General features: G+C 37.1%; 1 non-coding gene across 1 annotated transcript; it reads left to right on the top strand.

Moving 5' to 3' along the window:
• Positions 1-10856: 10856 nt before the first annotated feature.
• Positions 10857-10964, top strand: LOC148552996 (small nucleolar RNA R71). Its single transcript, XR_015892815.1, has one exon. It is a non-coding gene; the product is annotated as a small nucleolar RNA R71 (small nucleolar RNA).
• The last annotated feature ends 3141 nt before the right edge of the window (positions 10965-14105 follow it).

The raw sequence follows: 14105 nt of genomic DNA, 5'->3' as shown, positions 1-14105 counted from the left end.
CAGTTTTACTGCACTAGAGTAATGAGTTGAGGGTTTAGTTCAAAGCAACTTGCTCTGATGTGAGGTAAGCTAATACTCCTTGCATAGAAGTCAGCAGTGGGATTTGTATAAGATTCCAAAGTTCTTCTGAACTCTTTATTCCCATTTGGGTTCGTGATGGAGAAAGGTAGAAGATGAAGAAGGAAGAATGAAGATAGAAGGGGTAAAAGAAGAAATAGAAGTAGGGAAGATAAACAATAATTAAAATATTTTTGTTTTTATTTAATTTATTTAATTAATCCGAAATTAAAATTAATTAATTAAAAGGAATAAAATTTGAAAATAGAAGAAAAAGAGTAGAAGAGTAGATTTCGAAAATTAGGAGAGAGAATAGTTAGTTAGGAAGTTTTGAAAAGAAGAGAGAGAAGATATGTAATTAATTAAGAAAAGATTTGAATTCAAGATTTGAAATATGAAAATTAAAATTAAAATTTTGAAACCATGAAATTGAAAATTGAATTTTGAAATTTGAAATTTGAAATTTGAAAATTGGATTTTGAAAATTGAATTTGAAATTTTTGAGATTTGAAATTTGAATTTTAAATTTTGAAATTTGACTTTTTTAATTTTGAAAAAGGTTTGAAATTTGAAAAGATTTAATTTTGAAATTTGAAATTTGAAATTTTAATTTTGGATTTTGAAAATTGAATTTTGAAATTTTTAAATTTAAGTTTTTGAATTTTGAAAGTTGAAATTTTAAATTTGAAATAAGATAAGATAAGAATTTTGAAAAAGATATGATTTTTGAAAATTAAGAGCTAAGATAAGGTAAGATAAAAATTTGAAATTGAAATATGAATTTCTAATGTTAATTTTCGAAAATATAGTTAAAATAAAAATAGAAAAGATATTTCTTATTTTTAAATTTAATGATGAAAGAGAAAAATAAGTAAAAGACACAAGACTTAAAAATTTTTAGATCTAATGCCCCTTGTTTTTGAAAACTTTTGGAGAAAAACACAAAGGGACACCAAACTTAAAAAGTTTAAGATCAAAACAAAAAGAAAACACAAGAACACTTCGAAGATTAACAAGAACACCAAGAACAAGACTCAAAAACTCAAAGAACACAAGAACATATAAAGGACACCAAACTTAAAATTTTTAGACAACCAAAAATAAATTTTCGAAAAATTAAAGAGAATAAACAAGAAGACACCAAACTTATAGATTGAAACAAGATTCAAACAAAAAGACACTAATTTTAAAAGAGTTTTAGAAGAAGATCTCAGAATTTTCAAAAATTTAACCAAGAACTAAACAAAAGACTCAAATAGAAAGCTAAGGATGCTTGAAAATAAACTGTATGAAAAAGGATTTTGAAAGAGTTTAAAATTTTTGAAATTGAAAAATGAAAAACAGGTTAGACTCAAACCAAGAACAAAAATTAAACAAAGAAAAGAAAAATATTTTTGAAAAAAGGTTTTTAAAATTTTTTTTTTTCAAAAAATTGAGAAGAAGAAAATAAAAATAAAAGACTCAAATAAAATAAAAAGAAAACTCAATTAAAAATGATCAAGAAATAAAGTACCTAATCTAGGGAGCAAGACAATTTGTCAGTTTGTCCAAACTCGAACGATCTCCGGCAACGGCGCCAAAGACTTGGTGCACGAATCCCCACACTTTTGTACAATTGTACCAGCAAGTGCACTGGGTCATCCAAGTAATACCTAAGCGAGTCAGGGTCGATCCTACGAGGATTGTGGTTTGAAGCAAGCTATGGTTATCTTGCAGGTCTTAGTCAGGCGAATCAGAAGGTTGTTGGAATTTTGAGATCTGAAACTATGAAGACATATAACTAATAAAATACTCTTTAAATTAAATGGAATCAGTAATAGAGATAAGGTAAAGGATTGGAGTTGCTTAGTGTTTAGGAATTAATTCTGGTAGTACTGTTCTCTTTGCTTGTGAATGACTTCTTTTATGGCAGGCTGTATGTGATCAACACCATTGGCTGTGGTCATTAATCTCCTCTGCTACAGATTGAACGCCATTGGCCGTGGTCATCCGATCTGACAAAGGGTGAAGCTCTAGCATTTTATTCTCTTGGCGATCCTACTCAAAATGCCACAGACAAGGTCAAATCTTCCGGATCAGAGAATGTTACTTCTTTGGATTATAGCCTATACCACGGAGACCCTAATCTCCCCAAAAATCAGCTGAATTGGTGTCTCGAGAAGTCCCCAATGAATTCATGGATTAGCCGTCTGAGAGATGTATAAACATAGCTGTTGGTCCGTGCTTTCCAATCACATATTCACACAAACCCAAGTAGACTGATGCGGCAAAAATTGGCCGATTAAGAAATTATAGTAAGAACAGCGTTGTAAGTACAGTTCTTAACCAACGAAAATTCGCTTATCAATTTAAAAGGGTTGTCACAAAATTAGAATAAAAATACTGGGAATAAGAATCCCAGGTCGTCTCCCAACGAGTTGACAAAGGGGTGTTGTTTTATTAGTCAGGGGTTTTTCCGAGAAATTTTAAGAGTTGAATAACAGAAAATAAATAATTGTAAATTAAAGCAATGAAAATTAAAAGAGGTTTATATATTCAAATTAAAAAGCCTTGACCGGGGGAATAATTAATTGGAAGTTCTATCCTTGTTGGAATTCTCTCAAGTGTAGTATCAAGAGGTCGTTGTTTTTACTTAGTTAACCCTTACTAAATAAAGGAAAGTCAAGCGATTGAGCTAACTCATATTCGTAAGTCCTAATCCTCTCCCTTGGGAAGGATTAGCGTTAGTAAATAAAGAATTAGCCAACAACTTCCAATTTAACTAATCACTTGAGCATTTCAACTCAAGGGTCTCCTTTTATTCAACCCCCAAGTCAAGTTGGGAGTTTACGCCATTGACATGAATATAACGTTCACAGAAATATAAGAAGAAGACATGATAAATTAAACAAACTAAGAATTGAAAATTAAATAAAAGTAAAAATAGTTCTTTGTATTAATAAATTCCAAAATGCAACATACGTATCTGAACAGGGTTAATAAATAATCAAAAGAGTAAAGGAATAAGAAAACAAACTAGAATAATAGCAACATCAACGGAGGTAGTGACTCTTCTCAATATCCAAAGCAAAAGCATGAAACTAGAGATCTATGAATGTAAAGGAAACCTAGAGGAAGTAGTAATTTTTCTCTAAGATTCCAATCTAAAACTAAAAACTATCTGCATGAGAATGTGTGTTGAGTCTCTGCTTGTCCCCTGGCTCTAGTATGTGTTTCTGGGCTGAAAATTGGGTCCAAACTCGGCCCAAAATTGCCCCCAGCGTTTTCTGTGATTTCTGCAGGTGGCGCATGTCACACGTACGCGTTAGTCACGCGTACGCGTCAAGCACGCGCACGCGTCACCGTCCAGACTCTGATTCACACGCACGCGTGAGCCATGCGTGCGCGACGCTCCTCGCTGGTTGTCTCCTTTATTTCTTGTGCTCCTTCCATTTTTGTAAGCTTCCTTTCCATCCTTCAAGTCATTCCTGCCCTATAGAGCCTAAAAACACTTAACGCACAGATCACGGCATCGAATAGTATAAAGGGGAATTAAAAATATACAATTTAAAGGCTTAGGAAGCAAGATTTCAATTATGGAACAAAACTAGGAAGGAATTATAAAATCATCCAATCTGTATGAATAAGTGTGCAAAGGATTGATAAAAACCACTCAAATCAGCACAAGATAAACCATAAAATAGTGGTTTATCAATCTCCCCACACTTAAACATTAGTATGTCCTCATGCTAAGCTCAAGGAGATAGAAAGAATGAATGGGGGAAAGTAAGACTCATGAGATGCAACCTATGAATGCAACTATATGCTATGATGATTCTATCTACTTGGTTAAAAGCAAATAAGTTCTCCAAGACAACCATAAATCAGATTCCACTAATTCAAATCATACAATAAAAGACAAGTAAACTTGTAAGAAGATAGCTCATGAAAGCAGGAAACATAGAATTAAGCATTGAACCCTTACTAGTAGTGTATATCACTACAATCTCTCAAGTATCTAGGGTTAATCACTCTGCTCTTCTCTAGTCATGCTTTCTAAACTTTGTTCTTCATCTAACCAATCAACAAAAATTTAGTATACCAATGCAAACATCATGAGGTTTTTTCAAGGTTGTAATGTGGCTAAGGTAAGGCGAGGATATATGTATGGCCAAGTGAGCTATAATATGAATCTTTGACTAACCTAAACTCTTACCTAACACACACACACTCTATGTAACTCTAAAATCATGCCTAGTGGTACGCGGAATCGTGATTACACTTTAATTATGTAAAATTCATTGCTCTTTCTTTCCCTGGAAATGGCGCCACAAACATGATGCCAAGACCATGGTTCACAACTCTGTGTAACTAACCAGCAAGTGCACTGGGTCGTCCAAGTAATACCTTACGTGAGTAAGGGTCGAATCCCACGAAGATTGTTGGTATGAAGCAAGCTATGGTCACCTTGTAAATCTCAGTCAGGCGGATATAAAACAGTTATGGGGTTTTCGAATAATAGTTAATAGAATAGGGATAGAGATACTTATTTAATTCATTGGTGAGAATTTCAGATAAGCGTATAGAGATGCATTTGTTCCTCTGAATCTCTGCTTTCCTGCTATCTTCATCCAATCAGTCTTACTCCTTTCCATGGCTGGCTTTATGCAAGGGCATCACCGTTGTCAGTGGCTACATCCCCTCCTCTCAGTGAAAATGATCAACGCACCCTGTCACGGCACGGCTATTCATCTGTCGGTCCTCGATCATGTTGGAATAGGATTCACCCTCCTTTTGCGTCTGTCACTAACGCCCAGCACTCGCGAGTTTGAAGCTCATCACAGTCATTCAATCATTGAATCCTACTCGGAATACCACCGACAAGGTTTAGACTTTCCGGATTCTCTTGAATGCCGCCATCATTCTAGCTTACACCACGAAGATTCTGATTAAGAGATCTAAGAGACACTCATTCAATCGAAAGTAGAACGGAAGTGGTTGTCAGGCACGCGTTCATGGGGAATGATGATGATTGTCACGTTCATCACATTCAGGTTGAAGTGCGAATGAATATCTTAGAAGCGGAATAAGTTGAATTGAATAGAAAATAGTAGTACTTTGCATTAATCTTTGAGGAACAGCAGAGCTCCACACCTTAATCTATGGAGTGTAGAAACTCTACCGTTGAAAATACATAAGTGAAAGGTTCAGGCATGGCCGAGAGGCCAGCCCCAAAACGTTATCAATAGATCATAAGATAATCCAAAGATCCAAAGATGGTCAAAAAGACTAGTAAAATGTCCTATTTATAATAAACTAGCTACTAGGGTTTACAGAAGTAAGTAATTGATGCCTAAATCCACTTCCGGGGCCCACTTGGTATGTGCTTGGGCTGAGCTTGAGTGTTGCACGTGTAGAGGTCCTTCTTGGAGTTGAACGCCAGCTTTTGTGCCAGTTTGGGCGTTCAACTCTGGTTTTGGCTCCTTTTCTGGCGCTGGACGCCAGATTTGGGCAGAAAGCTGGCGTTGAATGCCAGTTTACGTCATCTATTCTTAGCCAAAGTATAAACTATTATATATTGATGGAAAGCCCTGGATGTCTACTTTCCAACGCAATTAAAAGCGTGCCATTTTGAATTTTGTAGCTCCAGAAAATCCACTTTGAGTGCAGGGAGGTCAGAATCCAACAGCATCAGCAGTCCTTTTTCAACCTCTGAATCTGATTTCTGCTCAAGTCCCTCAATTTCAGCCAGAAAATATCTGAAATCACAGAAAAACACAAAAACTCATAGTAAAGTCCAGAAATATGAATTTAACCTAAAAACTAATGAAAACATCCCTAAAAGTAACTAGATCCTACTAAAAACATACTAAAAACAATGCCAAAAAGCGTATAAATTATCCGCTCATCACAACACCAAACTTAAATTGTTGCTTGTCCCCAAGCAACTGAAAATCAAATAGGATAAAAAGAAGAGAATATACTATAAATTCCAAACCATCAATGAAACATAGCTCCAATCAGATGAGCGGGACTTATAGCTTTTTGCCTCTTGAATAGTTTTGGCATCTCACTTTATCCATTGAGGTTCAGAATGATTGGCATCTATAGGAACTCAGAGTTCAGATAGTGTTATTGATTCTCCTAGTTCAGTATGATGATTCTTGAACACAGCTTCTTTATGAGTCTTGGCCGTGGCCCTAAGCACTTTGTTTTCCAGTATTACCACCGGATACATAAATGCCACAAACACATAATTAGGTGAACCTTTTCAGATTGTGACTCAGCTTTGCTAAAGTCCCCAATTAGAGGTGTCCAGGGTTCTTAAGCACACTCTTTTTTTGCTTTGGACCTTGACTTTAACCGCTCAGTCTCAAGTTTTCACTTGACACCTACATGCCACAAGCACATGGTTAGGGACAGCTTGGTTTAGCCACTTAGACCAGGATTTTATTCCTTTAGGCCCTCCTATCCACTGATGCTCAAAGCCTTGGGATCCTTTTTATTTGCCCTTGCCTTTTGGTTTTAAGGGTTATTGGCTTTTTGCTCTTGCCTCTTGGTTTTAAGAGCTTTTGACTTTTTCTGCTTGCTTTTTCTTTCTATTTTTTTTTCGCCTATTTTTTTTTTCTGCAAGCTTTGTTCTTTGCTGCTTTTTCTTGCTTCAAGAATCATTTTTATGATTTTTCAGATTATCAAATAACATGTCTCCTAGTCATCATTCTTTCAAGAGCCAACATATTTAACATTCTTAAACAACAACTTCAAAAGACATATGCACTGTTCAAGCATACATTCAGAAAACAAGAAGCATTGTCACCACATCAATATAATCAAGCTAAGTTCAAGGATAAATTCGAAACTCATGTACTTCTTGTTCTTTTGAATTAAAATATTTTTCATTTTAAGAGAGGTGATGGATTCATAGGACATTCATAACTTTAAGACAAAGTTACTAACTACTAATGATCATGTAATGAAGACACAAACATGGACAAACACATAACATAGAAAATGAAAAAACAGAAGAAATAAGAACAAGGAATGAATCCACCTTAGTGATGGTGGCGTTTCCTTCTTGAGGAACCAATGATGTCCTTGAGCTCTTCTATGTCTCTTCCTTGTCTTTGTTGCTCCTCCCTCATTGCTTTTTGATCTTCTCTTATTTCATGAAGCATGATGGAGTTCTCTTGATGTTCCATCCTTAGTTGTCCCATATTGGAACTCAATTCTCCTAGGGAGGTGTTGATTTGCTCCCAATAATTTTGTGGAGGAAAGTGCATTTGAGGCATCTCCGGGATCTCATGGTGATGAGCTTCATACGCCTCTTGAGCTCCATGAATGGGCTCTCTTGCTTGCTCCATCTTTTTCTTAGTGATGGGCTTGTCCTCTTTAATGAGGATATCTCCCTCTATGTCAATCCCAGCTGAATTGCATAGGTGGCAAATGAGGTGAGGAAAGGCTAACCTTGCCATAGTGGAGGACTTGTCAGCCACCTTGTAGAGTTCTTGAGGTATAATCTCATGAACTTCCACCTCTTCTCCAATCATGATGCTATGGATCATGAAGGCCCGGTCTATAGTAACTTCAGACCGGTTGCTAGTGGGAATGATTGAGCATTGAATGAGCTCCAACCATCCTCTAGCTATAGGCTTGAGGTCCAATCTTCTTAGTTGAATCGGCTTGCCTTTGGAGTCAATCTTCCATTGAGCTCCTTCTACACATATGTCTATAAGGACTTGGTCCAACCTTTGATTAAAGTTGACCCTTCTAGTGTAGGGGCGTTCATCTCCTTGCATCATGGGCAAGTTAAACGCCAACCTCACATTCTCCGGACTAAAATCTAAGTATTTCCCCCGAACCATTGTAACATAGTTCTTTGGATCCGGGTTCTTACTTTGATCATGGTTCTTGGTGATCCATGCATTAGCATAGAACTCTTGAACCATTAGGATGCCGACTTGTCGGATGGGATTTGTTAGAACTTTCCAACCTCTTCTTTGAATTTCATGTCGGATCTCCGGATACTCATTTCTCTTGAGTTTGAAAGGGACCTCGGGGATCACCTTCTTCTTGGCCACAGCATCATAGAAGTGGTCTTGATGGGCTTTGGAGATGAACCTTTCCATCTCCCATGACTCAGAGGTGGAAGCTTTTGTCTTCCCTTTCCCCTTTCTAGAGGATTCTCCGGTCTTAGGTGCCATCAATGGTAATAGAAAAACAAAAAGCTTATGCTTTTACCACACCAAACTTAGAATTTTGCTCGCCCTCGAGCAATAAAAGAAAGAATAGATGAAGAAGAAGAAGAAATGGAGGAGAGGGAGAGTGGGGAGTGTTTCGGCCAAGAAGGGTGTAGAGGGGTGTGTTTAGTGAATTTGATGAAGAATGGAGGGCTTTATATAGGGAAGGGAGGGGGGGTTAAGGTTCGGCCATATGGGTGGGTTTGGGTGGGAAATTGGTTTTGAATTTTGAAGGTAGGTGGAGTTTATGAGGTAGGTTTATGGGGAAGAGTGGATGGATGTGAGTAGTGAAGAGGTGATGGGGAAGAGAGTTTGAGGTGATTGGTGAAGGGTTTTTGGGGAAGAGTGTTTATGGGGTTGTGTGAAAGAAAGTGGTGAGAAGAAGTGAGTGGAGGTAGGTGGGGATCCTGTGGGATCCACAGATCCTGAGTGGATCCTGTGGGGTCCACAGATCCTGAGGTGTTCAAGGATTTACATCCCTGCACCCATTAGGCATGTAAAAATGCCTTTGCACACAACTCTGGGCATTCAGCGCCAGGTTGGTGGCTATTTTGGGCGTTCAATGCCCATTTGTGTGCCATTTCTGGCGTTGAACGCCAGAACCATGCCTGTTCTGGCGTTCAGCGCCCAGAAGCTACCCATTTTGGGCGATCAGCGCCAGCACCATGCTCTGTTCTGGCGCTGAACGCCAGACAGATGCTCCTCCAGGGTGTGATTTTTCTTCTGCTGTTTTTGATTCCGTTTTCAATTTTTATATTTATTTTGTGACTCCACATGATCATGAACCTACAAAGACATATAACTAAGGAAAATATAGTTAGATAAATAAAAATTGGGTTGCCTCCCAACAAGCGCTTCTTTAATGTCAATAGCTTGACAGTGGGCTCTCATGGAGCCTCACAGATGTGCAGAGCTTTGTTGAGACTCTCCAACACCAAACTTAGAGTTTGGATATGGGAGTTCAACACCAAACTTAGAGTTTGGTTGTGGCCTTCCAACACCAAACTTAGAGTTTGACTGTGGGGGCTCTGGTTGACTCTGCTTTGAGAGAAGCTTTTTCTGCTTCCTCTCCATGGTTGCAGAGGGAGATCCTTGAGTTTTAAACACAAGGGAGTTCTCATTCCATTGAAGGACTATTTCACCTCTGTCAACATCAATCACAGCTCTTGCTTTGGCCAGGAAAGGTCTTCCTAGGATGATGGATTCATCCTCTTCCTTTCCAGTATCCAGGACTATGAAATCAGCAGGGATGTAAAGGCCTTCAACCTTTACTAACACGTCCTCTACTTGTCCATAAGCCTGTTTTCTTGAACTGTCTGTCATCTCTAACGAGATTTTAGCAGCTTGCACCCCATAGATTCCCAGTTTCTCTATTACAGAGAGGGGCATGAGGTTTATTCCTGAACCAAGGTCACACAGAGCTTTAAAGATCATGGTGCCTATGGTACAGGGTATTATGAACTTTCCAGGATCCTGTCTCTTCTGAGGCAATGTCAGTTGCTCCAGATCACTTAGTTCATTGATGAACAAGGGAGGTTCAACTTCCCAAGTATCAATGCCAAATAGTTTGGCATTCAGCTTCATGATTGCACCAAGAAACTTGGCAGTTTGCTCTTCAGTAACATCCTCATTCTCTTCAGAAGAGGAATACTCATCAGAGCTCATGAAGGGCATAAGGAGGTTTAATGGAATCTCTATGGTCTCTAGATGAGCCTCAGAGTCCTTTGGTTCCTCAGAGGGAAGCTCCCTATTGATCACTGGACGTCCCAGGAGGTCTTCCTCCTTGGGATTCACGTCCTCCACTCCCCTTGTAGGTTCGGCCATGGTGCTTATGTCAATGGCCTTGCACTCTCCTTTTGGGTTCTCTTCTGTATTGCTTGGGAGAGTACTGGGAGGGATTTCAGTGATCCTTTTACTCAGCTGGCCCACTTGTGCTTCCAAATTTCTAATGGAAGATCTTGTTTCATTCATGAAACTTACAGTAGCCTTAGACAGATCAGAGACTAAGTTTGCCAAATTAGAAGTATTTTGTTCAGAGTTCTCTGTCTGTTGCTGAGTGGATGATGGAAAAGGTTTATTATTGCTAAACCTGTTTCTTCCACCATTATTAAAGCCTTGTTGAGGCTTTTGATCCTTCCATGAGAAATTTGGATGATTTCTCCATGATGAGTTATAGGTGTTTCCATAAGGTTCACCTAAATAATTTACCTCTGCTATTGCAGGGTTTTCAGGATCATAAGCTTCTTCTTCAGAAGATGCCTCTTGAGTACTGTTGGATGCAGCTTGCATTCCATGCAGACTCTGAGAGATCATATTGACTTGCTGAGTCAATATTTTATTCTGAGCCAATATGGCATTCAGAGTATCAACTTCAAGAACTCCCTTCTTCATAGGCGTCCCATTACTCACAGGATTCCTTTCAAAAGTGTACATGAACTGGTTATTAGCAACCATGTCAATGAGTTCTTGAGCTTCTGCAGGCGTTTTCTTTAGGTGAATGGATCCACCTGCAGAAGTGTCCAGTGACATCTTTGATAGCTCAGATAAACCATCATAGAATATATCCAGGATGGTCCATTCTGAAAGCATGTCAGAAGGACACTTTTTGGTCAACTATTTGTATCTTTCCCAAGCTTCATAGAGGGATTCACCTTCTTTCTGTCTGAAGGTTTGAACATCAGTTCTAAGCTTGCTCAGCTTTTGAGGAGGAAAGTACTTGGCTAAGAAAGCCGTGACCAGCTTATCCCAAGAGTTCAGGCTGTCTTTGGGTTGAGAATCTAACCATAATCTAGCTCTGTCTCTTATAGCAAAAGGGAAAAGCATGAGCCTGTAGACTTCAGGATCTACTCCATTAGTCTTAACAGTATCACATATCTGCAAGAATTCAGTTAAGAACTGAAAAGGATCTTCAGATGGAAGTCCATGAAACTTGCAGTTCTGCTGCATCAGAGAAACTAATTGAGGTTTCAGCTCAAAGTTGTTTGCTCCAATGGCAGGAATGGAGATGCTTCTTCCATGTAAATTGGAATTAGGTGCAGTAAAGTCACCAAGCATCTTTCTTACATTATTATTATTTTCGGCTGCCATCTCTTCTTCCTATTCGAAAATTTCTGAAAGGTTATCTCTGGATTGTTGTAATTTAACTTCTCTTAATTTCCTTTTCAGAGTCCTTTCAGGTTCTGGATCTGCTTCCACAAGAATGTTCTTATCCTTGCTCCTGCTCATATGACAAAGAAGAGGGCACAGAAAAATAATAATAATAATAGAGATCCTTTATACCACAGTATAGGGATCCCTGTGTGAGTAGAAGAAGAGGGGGAGACAAAGAATGTAATATAATGGAAGAAACACACTGTGAGGAGGGTTGAGATGTGAGATGAGATGTTAGTGGATGAATAAATAAATAGAATGAGATGAGAGAGGGAGAATTTTCGAAAAATATTTTTGAAAAAGAGTTAGTGATTTTCGAAAATGGTTTTTTTTGAAAAATGTTAGTATTTTTCGAAAATTTTTAAAATCAAAAATAAAAATAAGAATAATTAGTTAATTAAAAAGAAATTTTTGAAAAAGAGGGAAGATATTTTCGAAAATTAGAGAGAGAGAGTTAGTTAGGTAGTTTTGAAAAAGTTAAGAAACAAACAAAAAGTTAGTTAGTTAGTTGAAACAAATTTTGAAAGGATAAGAAGTTAGGAGGTTAGAAAAGATATTTTGAACCCAACTTTTTGAAAAAGGTAAGATAAGAAGATATTTTAGAAATTAGTTTTGAAAAAGATTTGATTTTTAAAATCTCAATTAATGACTTGATTCATAAGAAATCACAAGATATGATTCTAGAACTTAAAGTTTGAATCTTTCTTAACAAGCAAGTAACAAACTTCAAATTTTTGAATCAAAACATTAATTGATTATGTTATTTTCGAAAATTTGATATAAAAATAAGAAAAAGATTTTTGAAAAATATTTTTAGAATTTTCGAAAATACTAAGAATTTTGAAAAAGATTTGATTTTTGAAAAAGATTTTGAAAAAGATAAGATTTTCAAATTGAAAATTTGATTTGACTCATAAGAAACAATTTGATTTTAAAAATTTTTGAAAAAGTCAATCCAAATTTTCGAATTTGATGAGAGAAAAAGGGAAAGATATATTTTTTTTATTTTTGAATTTTTATGATGAGAGAGAAAAACAACAAAAAGACTCAATGCATGAAAATTTTGAATCAAAACAATGAATGCATGCATGAATGATATGAATGTCAAGATGAACACCTAAGAACACTTTGAATGTCAAGATGAACATCAAGAACATATTTTTGAAAAATTTTTTATGCAAAGAAAACATGTAAGACACCAAACTTAGAATTCTTTAATGCTTAGGCACTAAGAATTCAAGAATGCATATGAAAAACAAGAAAAGACACAAAACATGCAAATGCAAAGATCAAACAAGAAGACTTACCAAGAACAACTTGAAGATCATGAAGAACACTATTAATGCATGGAAATTTTCGAAAAAAAATGCAAAATGCATATGCAAGTGACACCAAACTTATGATATGACTCAAGACTCAAACAAGAAACACAAAAAATATTTTTGATTTTTATGATTTTCTAATTTTTTTGGATTTTTTTTTTCAAAAATTATATGAAAAAGAAAAAATAAGGATTCCAAAATTTTTAATATGAATTCCAGGAATCTTGCAGTGTTAGTCTAAAGCTTCAGTCCAGGAATTAGACATGGCTCACTAGCCAGCCAAGCTTTCAATGAAAGCTCCGGTCCAAAACACTAGACATGGCCAATGGCCAGCCAAGCTTCAGCAGATACCTCTCATGCATACAACAGCAAATTTTATTGGCAACAACTAGCTTGCTCTTGTGATGATGATTAGGAAGCCTCAGTCCAAAAGAGTTTAGACATGGCTTTACAGCCAGCCAGGCTTCACATGCCTCATGAAACACTAGAATTCATTCTTTAAAAATTTTGAATAAATTTTTTTTTTGAAAACATTTTTAAATTTTTTTTTGAAAACAGATGAGAAAATTTTAGAAATATTTTTGAAAAATTTTTGAAAATAAAATAAAAAGAAAATTACCTAATCTGAGCAACAAGATGAACCGTCAGTTGTCCATACTCGAACAATCCCCGGCAACGGCGCCAAAAACTTGGTACGCGAAATCGTGATTACACTTTAATTATGTAAAATTCATTGCTCTTTCTTTCCCTGGAAATGGCGCCAAAAACATGATGCCAAGACCATGGTTCACAACTCCGTGTAACTAACCAGCAAGTGCACTGGGTCGTCCAAGTAATACCTTACGTGAGTAAGGGTCGAATCCCACGGAGATTGTTGGTATGAAGCAAGCTATGGTCACCTTGTAAATCTCAGTCAGGCGGATATAAAACAGTTATGGGGTTTTCGAATAATAGTTAATAGAATAGGGATAGAGATACTTATGTAATTCATTGGTGAGAATTTCAGATAAGCGTATAGAGATGCGTTTGTTCCTCTGAATCTCTACTTTCCTGCTATCTTCATCCAATCAGTCTTACTCCTTTCCATGGCTGGCTTTATGCAAGGGCATCACTGTTGTCAGTGGCTACATCCCCTCCTCTCAGTGAAAATGATCAACGCACCCTGTCACGGCACGGCTATTCATCTGTCGGTTCTCGATCATGCTGGAATAGGATTCACCCTCCTTTTGCATCTGTCACTAACGCCCAGCACTCGCGAGTTTGAAGCTCGTCATAGTCATTCAATCATTGAATCCTACTCGGAATACCACAGACAAGGTTTAGACTTTCCGGATTCTCTTGAATGCCGCCATCATTCTAG

Source organism: Arachis ipaensis, chromosome B7 (genome assembly GCF_059453495.1).
Source record: "Arachis ipaensis isolate K30076 ecotype BB chromosome B7, ASM5945349v1, whole genome shotgun sequence".
Taxonomy (NCBI): domain Eukaryota; kingdom Viridiplantae; phylum Streptophyta; class Magnoliopsida; order Fabales; family Fabaceae; genus Arachis; species Arachis ipaensis.
The sequence above is the reverse complement of the archived record's forward strand: the minus strand, read 5'-3'. Positions and strand labels throughout refer to the sequence as shown.